We start from the raw sequence: 9,568 nt of genomic DNA on the forward strand, positions 1-9,568 counted from the left end.
CAGCTCACTACAACCCCCCTTCAGGAAGTTATAGAGAGCTATAAGGTCTCCCCTGAGCCTCCTCATTTAGGAACGCTGAGAGAAGCTACCATTATAACTGTGGTATATATTGTGTATACATATATATGTGTGTGTATATATATATATATGTATATATGTGTATATATGTGTATATATTGTAGCTGTGATCTGCTGTCTGAATGTTTAAGTCTCTACCTGCTCATGGGTTTCTATCAGGTTCTTTGGATTTCATAACTCCAAGCCAAAGCATGCTGCCCCCCAACTACTGTTGCCTGCCTGCTTTTGCCCTACTAACCGCCAGTTGGGAAACACCACAATAAGCACCTTCCAAGCCTAGAGCAAAGCTAACTTCTCCAACAAAGCTTATTCTCAAAAGCAGAATGGAGCAAGATTACCCACAAAATATTTAAACACAAAAGTAAAAGTAGCATGAAAGCATTCCTGTGTCCTACTGCAGACACAGTCAAGGTATGAACTGTTTTCCCCCAAAATAGGGCTAGACATATTTCACTACTGCATATGATAGTGCTACTTAGTGATTCATGAATCTACACACTCACAACTGTACATACCATTTCATTGGTTTATAACATAGTGCCCATAGAGGGAGATCTGCAACTGGTTACTTTCCATACTTAGCACAGAACCTAAACAACAGCACACCAAGGGCATAACAACAACAAACAAAGCTCTGTAGCTCTTTTAAAGTACCACAAACCACAGCACTTCAGTCCAACAATTCTGTGCATTTGCCAAGGAAGCCTGATAACTTTAAGGGAACTAACCTCTCTTTGTGTTCTGTTTTTCTATTTTAAGGGGTATTCTGCAGTTACAAAATAGCCTGCTTATCAAAATGAAACCAAGAAGTGATTTGTAACATAACATGGAAACTGAAGACTGCAGAGAAGCGTTGTTTAGAATAAAGCTAAAGTTGTCAACCAGCTCCCACACAGGCTTACTCAGCACCAGCTGCTCAACAAGGTATTTGTGAGGAACTTCACTCTCACATCTCAGAGACTTCAGCAGCCAAAAGCACTCTTTGCTTTACATAAAGGTTTAGCAGTTCCTGCTCAGTGTCACATGTGAGCATAAAGATTCATCCAAGATGTCCATGGAGTGTGTTTGAGTTCAGATTGAGATTGCTCCAACCCTCTTACTTTCAAAGCTTCTGGGTTTTCCATCCACTAAATACCATAACAGCATTTATTCTTGGCAAATATCCAAGCAGTCAATCCCTGCTCAATGTCCAAGGCCAATTAGTGTCACTGAAGTCAATGCAATCCCAACATTAAATTTTATCACATCATTACATGTTTTATTCTTTATTAGGCAGAGATTCACAAGCCCTCCAAAAGACATCTCTAGAAAGTCATTTTTAAGAGAGAACAGATTTTAAAGCAGAAGATGAGCGTTCTACGGATCACTGATTTATACTGGAAATAAAAATTTATGTATGCAACTAAGTCCATAGGAATTCAAGCAGAAACCCAAACAAAATCCCTAGATGTCTCAAGTACTCTCAGACAGGTAGTCCATAAAACATAATGTGTTTTAAGAAGCCAAATGCGCATGTTAACACGAGCTAAAGTCTGAAAGATAACTCACTTGATTTAGAAACCAGATTTCTGAAGTCTGCAAGACCCAATCTTGAAGTTCTCAGTGTGGTAGGAGCAATAAAGACGAAGTGTAACCAAACCATCATACACATCAAGAAAACTCCAAATGGATACAATCTCAGACTTTCCTTCTTCTGAAGCAGTTTTAGAATAATTAAGTCACGTGAGCAGTTATATTTAAGTTAAAAGGACATAAACCCAGGCAGGCCAGCTTCCCCAGTGCCAGAGCTCTTATTTTTACTGATGAGAGGTCACAAGAAGGGCAGGAGAAAGCATGCAATAGAAAAAGGAATTTGCTTCCAGCTAGCACATACATGCATTTACAGCTCTGCACGTAGACAGTGACGTCAATGGACAGTTGTGTTGGTTCAGTAATAAAATAAATTCACATTGTATTGTTATGGCTTAAAGATTTCAAAAATCTTGGAAGGGAGCTGGTTCAGCTACAGCTCATCTGCTCAGCTAAGAGATGTCAGTAGCTCAGTGGCTCACTCAGATTACTGCAGCTTGATGTATACGAATTAGATGGGCAAGATGCTGAGAAACCTCCTAAATTATGCATCTAAATATTGGCCCATGTATTTCTTTTTAAACTGCACTAATCATAACTCAAGACTTAGGGGTGTAAAGGATGAAGCTTGCACAACTGAAGCTTAAAGTTATACCATAACACAGTGAGTCAGAGACCTTGAAAAACTACTTTGGAGCTTCCCCATTAAAAAGAGAAGGTATCAGAATTTGCATCAATGTAAGCATGTCTCTTGAAGCCTTTTTATAAATATAGGCACATACAAGTTGTTTGTCACTTACGTTATTCAAAATATCATGGTCAACCCTGCCTTACTTAGTGCTCCACCACCTGACATCACAAGCTCTGGAACTAATTCCATACATTATCTATTGTAACAGCTCTACCCGTGTTCTTTTGTTGATGGTTTACTTTACTATTCTCTTCACCTCACCTGGAAATAAACAATAAAAGAGGTCAGAAAATTCAAAGGGAAGAGGATAATCTTTAAGAAGAAAAAACAAACAAAAAACAACTAGTCAACATTCAGAAAACAAAATGAGTGACATGGGGGCAACAAATACCATCACTGACAGGAATTTACCTACAAGACATAGAAAGTTCAGAAGTTAAAATGACAAAGAAGAGAAAGCGCAGCTGAGGTCACCCAGGGCTGAAGCAAACTGCCAGAGCCCAATTAAACTTGAAGGAAGACTTCCGATCACCCAAACATTTTCCCTTCTGCCACACAGAAGACACTTCCTTCAATTTTTCATTTTAAAGCACTTTGAAAACATCCCAGGCATCATTTACACAGCAGCAGTCTCACTGCACAGTACTCTGCTCCACACATTTCAGGAACAGTTGCCAAAACAGGATCTGCAAGGAGTGTTAATGCTAGTTAACCATCAAAGCTCTGATCGGATTTTCAAATCTACATTTTCTCTTAGTTCCATCGGTTTAACCCATATGAGCCAAATGCATAATCACTTCTATGGGCTTATCAAATTCTTTTTGAAAGCCAACTATTTCCCAAGATGCTACGGATGCATTCTAAAAGTTCATGATCAAGAGTTTGTGTGAATCTGCACTATACACGAGCATAAGGTTACGTTACTACAATTTAATTGTTATTTACAGCACCCAACCTACTATCAAACTAAGTGCTTATCAGAAGGAAGGAGCGTCATACCAGCCTTCCCCCACCCTCAGGCTGACTAATTACTGATGATGTTTTTTAAATGGGGTATATTCCCAAATCTCGACACAACATAAAAAGCAGCATAGGCATTTTTAGACTTGATGTTGTTTCCTTCAGAAAGCATTTAATTATGATCCCCTTTCTCGACTAGACTGAAGTGTTCCACCTGCCAACCACAAAATGTTGAACACAATAAATTACCATTCACGCAAACGTCAACTTAGTGATAAACCACAGGTCTGATAGAACAATGATTTTATTCCTTAATTCTCTTAGTTAATCCCTGCTTTGACTGGCATCTCAAATGAGGGCTAAGAGATGGAACTGTGGCTTCATCTTTTATAGCACAGAACTCTACACCCAACTCAGACATATTCTATCAGTCATGCTGTTGGGCTGTAGCATTTTGCAAAACCAGTATTTCAAGTGATAAACCCTTTCACTTGCAAAGTGTGTTTTACTCAAGAAGCAGAACTTGAAACAACAATGGCAATATATATATAGATATATATAGATATATATAGATATATATCTATATATAGATATATATATAGATATATATAGATATATATATCACGACTGTGACACATTAGTTATTTTCCCCCTATTTCTGAAACTTAAAAGTCAGTTAAGAAGTTCAAGTGCACTTTAGCATTTACCTGAATGGATACACCAATGTTTCCAACATACTACATAGTAACGATACTTCCTTGAGGGAAACTGTAACAGCCTTCACCTGCACAGACCACAGCAGCTATATTTCTACTGTTTGAAACATGTGTTTCTTCATATCTTGATTATTCATGATGAAGGAATTTCACACATTTCAGTATTTCACTGTTAAAGTTGTGCTGTCAGTGTCATTTATCAATATACTTATAATTACATATCAACATTTTCTTTAAAAAAAAAACCACAATGCTCATCAACTTGGTCAGATTAAATTCTGTTTTAGCAGCTCTTGAATTAAATCTGTTTTTCTTAAGTACACGAGCATTTCAGCACGTAATTTGACTTAACTTAAAACAAGCCAATAGAAGGGAGAAAAGAGAACACTGTGAAGCTGGAAAAGATTACAGCAGTAGATGATTTAAGCTTTGATAATGCAAGGATTTATAAGAACCAAATTCACACGCTACTTTTACCTCAAGTCATTAATTCTGTTTTCCAAATGCTATCAAGCCAAGGTGTCCCATTATTTTCTTGTAGGAAATAGGGAACAATATCTGCTTTCCTCACACTGAACCACATCACTGTTCATTACCTTTTTGCAGGGTAAAGGAGAGTCTAACAAAGACACAGCAGCAAAAAGCACAACGTAAATACAATACACCAAAGCAGGTTTAAATAGCTCATTGTCTGTGTACTTTCTAAGACATGTTTTGTTCTTATATAAAACCTAAAAAGAAATCAAGTTAAATTTAAAAGGGAGGCTACTAAGAATATTGCTAAGTAAAGAAATAACCGAGATTCGTAAAACTTAAGTAAACTCATCATGGATTAGAATGTTTCCCTGAACTTAAGGGGAACATTAGCAACACAATGAATAACCACTCAATTGTGGTTTAGTCTGAAAGCAAAGCTGAGTTAAGCAACCCATCAAAACCCATAAAGAAACATAAAATAAAGAGGGATGACATGAGCAAGATCCCCATGACCGAAACAACGTCCCTGAAATGCCTGGCAGTAAAAAGCTTGCAGTGCCAAGGAGGTGGGTTCAAGTCATCAGCTGCTAGAATCCGTTCTTTCCAAGTACATTCAGCTCTTCTCTGCAAGGGAATTCCTCAAACAAACATCAAAACTATCTCGGTAAAGATTTAGACTTTGCAAAACGTTGCTCTGCAGGAGGAAAAGATGTCTACTTTTCTACCTTTGCCTTTTCATTGCCTTATTAACAATGGGAAATGGATTTCCAGTCTTTCTGTACTGCACCTGAGAGCTCATTTCTAGAAGGGCAGCTGTAAATGAGGGAAATCTGTTAAACTAACATTCCTACAAACACAATCCAATCTAGAAAGAGTCATTCTCCAAGCAGCAGTCAATATGGTCCTAAATTGGTTTATTAAGTTCACTTTTCTTTTTGGAATAACTTCCCAGCAAATAACATACAGAAGGAAAATGTTTACTTCATAAAGCCTCCAGAAATCAATGCTTTCGATTTTGAATCTGATGTTGTTACAGCCAGAAGGTCCATTATCCAGCACAGGAGTTTCAGGACACTGTTTTTGCTTGGACATTTATAAGTTGAGGAAAACAACGTTCTCTAACTCCAATACATCCGTGGTATCTAAATATAAGCCTTATTTCTCATCACCCAACATTTGGAATTAATCAATACCACTGAGCATTACTGCGGTTTCAACAAACACTGAATATGCCAGACACCTTCTATTAGAAAGCACTGTAAGAAAAACAGCGAAGCAGCAAAACTCAGGAGACTTCCATCAGGATCCAGGCACTTATCTCAATCTTCCTGACCTCTTGCCTTCCCCAAGCAGGCAGTGAAAACAAGGCATCCTCAGACAGTTCAACCTATTTCAGAATCAAACCTCTTTGCCACTGCTCCTCTTCCCCATTACAAATGATAAGAGCAGGGAAGATGATACAAATATGAAGTCTGCAATATCTTCCTTATTAAGAAGTGATGAAAAACTAGATTTCACTAGCTGTGCTGTTTCACTTCTCCTTATTCCATCTAGACTTAAGTATGGACACTGAGTTGGTCCACGATGCTTCTCTTAACCATGAAGAGCATTGTTTCTCCAAAACAAAGAGACCAGGTTACTAATTACAAAGTTACAACACACAAGAAAACCATGTAATGTTACCACTCAAAATCAACTGATGGATCAAATGATTTTGCTTCAACAGCTGCAGATACAGACACTGTCAAAATCTAAATCTGCAAACACACGTTGGGGAAGATGTTCTAAGAACAGGCATATTTTCAACTCATGTAAGCAAACATGCCTGGCTGGGAAAGTCAATCAGGTTTAAGATCCGGTGCCATGGGAACATTGCACTTGTGCACAGTGTACTGTACACATCCATACAATGTGTAAAGTGAGACAGATTGCTTAAGTCACACATAACTGGGATGTTTTCATTCTTATCATTTCTCAAATACATTTAACAACAGCGTTCAACTCTGTGAGAAAATGTGTTTCTGGATGTTACTCTGCAACGTGTTATTTAGGAACCTGTTCCAAATCAAGATCAAAAGATTCTGGATTAAGAAGTATTAAAAGTAAATTACCTAAGCTCAACTCTTCCTAGAGATTTATTTACAGAGCAGTATGTTCTCCGGTACATCTAAAACCTTCACACTTCATTGATACTACAATAAAGAGCAGATTGCTGCAGCCCAGAAGTGCACTCTTAGAAAGGGGTCTCAGAAAGCTCAGTAGTGGAAACATGTCAGCACAAGCAGATCAGCCACAGTTCTGCCCTCCATCACTGCAAACTTTTGCTTGTTTCCTTTGACACTGAAGGAACAAGTAGGTGAGAAGAACAAGGCAAAAAAAGTTAAACACACTTATGAAGGACATCATTGGCCATTCATTTCACCCACAGATATTATGGCACACTATAAGCACAACACATGTAGGATATCTAATACTCCAAAAGTATAAGGTCTATTTTCCATCATCTTTCAACAGATAAATGAACTTAAGGTTTCACGTTTCCTTTCCCCATAAGCTTGTACCATAACAAAGAGAAAAGAGGATTTGTCATGTGGTTCTTCCAGAACAGGACTCTTGGACTTAGAAAAAATAAATAAATTATTTGCCATACAGAAGTGACCTTGCAACCAGTGACATCACAGAGATGTTTGGAAGTGAATCCAAAGCTTTCATTGCTGAAGACATAAGCATAGAAGAGAGACTACTGGAAAAAGTCTACTGCAAACAAGACCATCAATTTTCACACAAGGCACATTTCAAGATTTTATTTATTGATATTTGTGCATAAGGAGCAGCTTGCATTGTGTTTTCTATAAGAAGGAAAAATAAAATGGACGGACAAAGTAGCAAGAAACCTGATAAGTAGAATCTGAGAAAAGGCATTTCTCCAAAGAGGACTATCCAGAGAAGTCATAAATGAGTATTTTGGATCCCTGTGAAAAGGTTAGCACGCCATCACAGTGAAACATTCGCAAAGACATAGTTTAAGTTGTCAGATAATACAATAGCACAGAAAGAAATGAGCATTTCATAGGAAAAGATAATAAGTATCTGAAAGATGATTATGCTGCAGAGCATAGAGAAAACCAGACCTAGCATCGGTTTCTTTACCACAGGTTTTCCAGCTGATACCTCTACCTTTCTGCAAGGACAGCTCTATGAATATTTCAAAAGGAAAGGGCAAAGAGTTGACTGAAGTCTGTCGAAGCTGGTTTGTTATTTCTGCTCTGAAAGACAAGTCTTTTGAAAGTACCTAAGAGCTTCAGAAAGAGTTATTTTGATGTAACTAAGGCGCAAAATGCTGACATTAACTTAAGCTAGTGAAGCAATTTTTGACTTCTACTTAACAAACATAAAATCATACCCTGCTTTAATCAACAGAAACACATACCACAAATATCAATTCCCTGTGAATTATTTGAAGTCTTATAGGTTTGCAGAATCCTTTGCTAAATGAAACCACAATCACAGCAACAATAAAATCAAAAGAAAAGAACTGGACAGCATGAACCTGCAGGCTGAGGTCCTTTAGCTGCTTCCTTATATGAATGGAATTCCTAAATGAAGTCGAGAGAAGGGGTCATACTTTCACATGACCTTAGAAGGTCACGTAGCACCTACTTAATAAAAACATCATGAAATGGAACCAAGGTAGCACATTACGTTTTCTGAAGTCTATTTTTTACATAGTAAATTTATGTTTAAGTTCCCCTACTCTCAAATTTGTGCTTAGCAGCCAAAGGTACTTCATTCCTTCTCCCAGCTCTCCCATCTAGCTTTACATTCCTCCAGATATGCCTCCAACAGTGTTTGGCATAGGACTGTGCACACAGACTGCCGGGTGCACTGACAACACAATGTTTTCAGGCTTAAAGTAGGCTAATTGGCTTTCCGAGTCTGGTTGATACGTCCAGAGAACAAACCAAGATGGAAATATTTTTAATTATGCTCAACCTCTAAGGACCATCCCAGTTAACAAAGCAACATCCACCACACTCACTTTGCCACAAACAGCTGAAGAAATCTGCTCTGATGAGGCTGTAAGCCATGCATGAAAGCAGAACTTACACGACCACCACAGCACAGCTCTTGTTGTTGAAGCACCTCCTACTACCTTATGAGCAGAGGTTCACTTCACAAGGAGCATTAAACTTGCCAAAGTTTCAGTTCCTACACAGAGTGCTGAGGGCTGCAACCATCGGGACACCAACTCGGTGACATCCTGAAGGAACACTTAAGGTGTAATCCCTGATTTAAGGAATCATCTCCTATCAGAAGAATGCTGTGGTCCGTCAGGCAGCCACTTACAGCAGCAAACTGAAGCACCAGCACTGGCACTTTACCAATTTTGTCCCCATTTCAGTACACCACCACTAAGAAAAATTAAAAAAAAAAAAACACAAAAAAACCCCAAATCTTATGAGATAACTTTTCTCCAACACATCATCTTCAGCGACTGACACTCTGAAAAGCGACCTTAGTGGCTGAAGGCAGGTCCCCGGCCCCCAGATACCTGCCCCACACGGCTGGGAGCCACCTCACGCCGGGCCCGGCCCGCTGGGCTCACCGAAGGGCACAGCCCTGAGCCGGCCGCCTGCTCCGAAGCGGTCCCGTCCCCTGAGGGGAGCGAAGGACGGGGAGATTTTCTCCTCGTCTCCCTCCCGGTCGCGGGACAGAAGGTCGGAGCGGCGATGTCCTCACGGGGCCCGCGCCCAGCGCGCTCGGCTCCAGGAAAAACCCCGTTCGCTTCCGCGGGGCAGGGGGAACCTTCCCCGGCCAGGCCCGGAGGAAGCGAGCCGCTCCAGCGCGGCGATTCGCAAAGCGCGGTGGCGGCCTTCCGTCCTACCTGAGGGCTGCGCAGCGGGCGGCGGGGCCCGGGTGGGCATGGCGGCGGCGAGGAAGAGGCGCGGGGACTTGGCCGGTTACCTGAGGCCTCCCGCGGCAGCCGCCATCGAGGGGGAACCCATGTCACGGCCACAGAAACCGCGTCGCGGCGGCCCGGCCCGGCCCCCTCCCGGCGGCCACCGCCTCCTGCCCC

The 9,568-nt window shown here is 40.4% G+C and overlaps 1 protein-coding gene across 4 annotated transcripts in view; it reads right to left on the minus strand.

Annotated features, from left to right (window-relative positions):
- Positions 1-9,521, minus strand: part of AFTPH (aftiphilin) — a 45,469-nt gene extending 35,948 nt beyond the window's left edge. For 2 of the 4 annotated variants that reach the window (XM_015856521.2, XM_015856518.2), the window contains exon 1: positions 9,377-9,520. The gene's annotated coding sequence lies outside the window, so the exon portion shown is untranslated. Of the gene's footprint in view, positions 1-2,447; positions 2,468-9,376 lie in introns of those variants that run through there. The other 2 variants (XM_015856520.2, XM_015856522.2) reach the window with 2 other exon arrangements.
- Positions 9,522-9,568: the final 47 nt, after the last annotated feature.

Source organism: Coturnix japonica, chromosome 3, assembly GCF_001577835.2.
Source record: "Coturnix japonica isolate 7356 chromosome 3, Coturnix japonica 2.1, whole genome shotgun sequence".
NCBI lineage: Eukaryota > Metazoa > Chordata > Aves > Galliformes > Phasianidae > Coturnix > Coturnix japonica.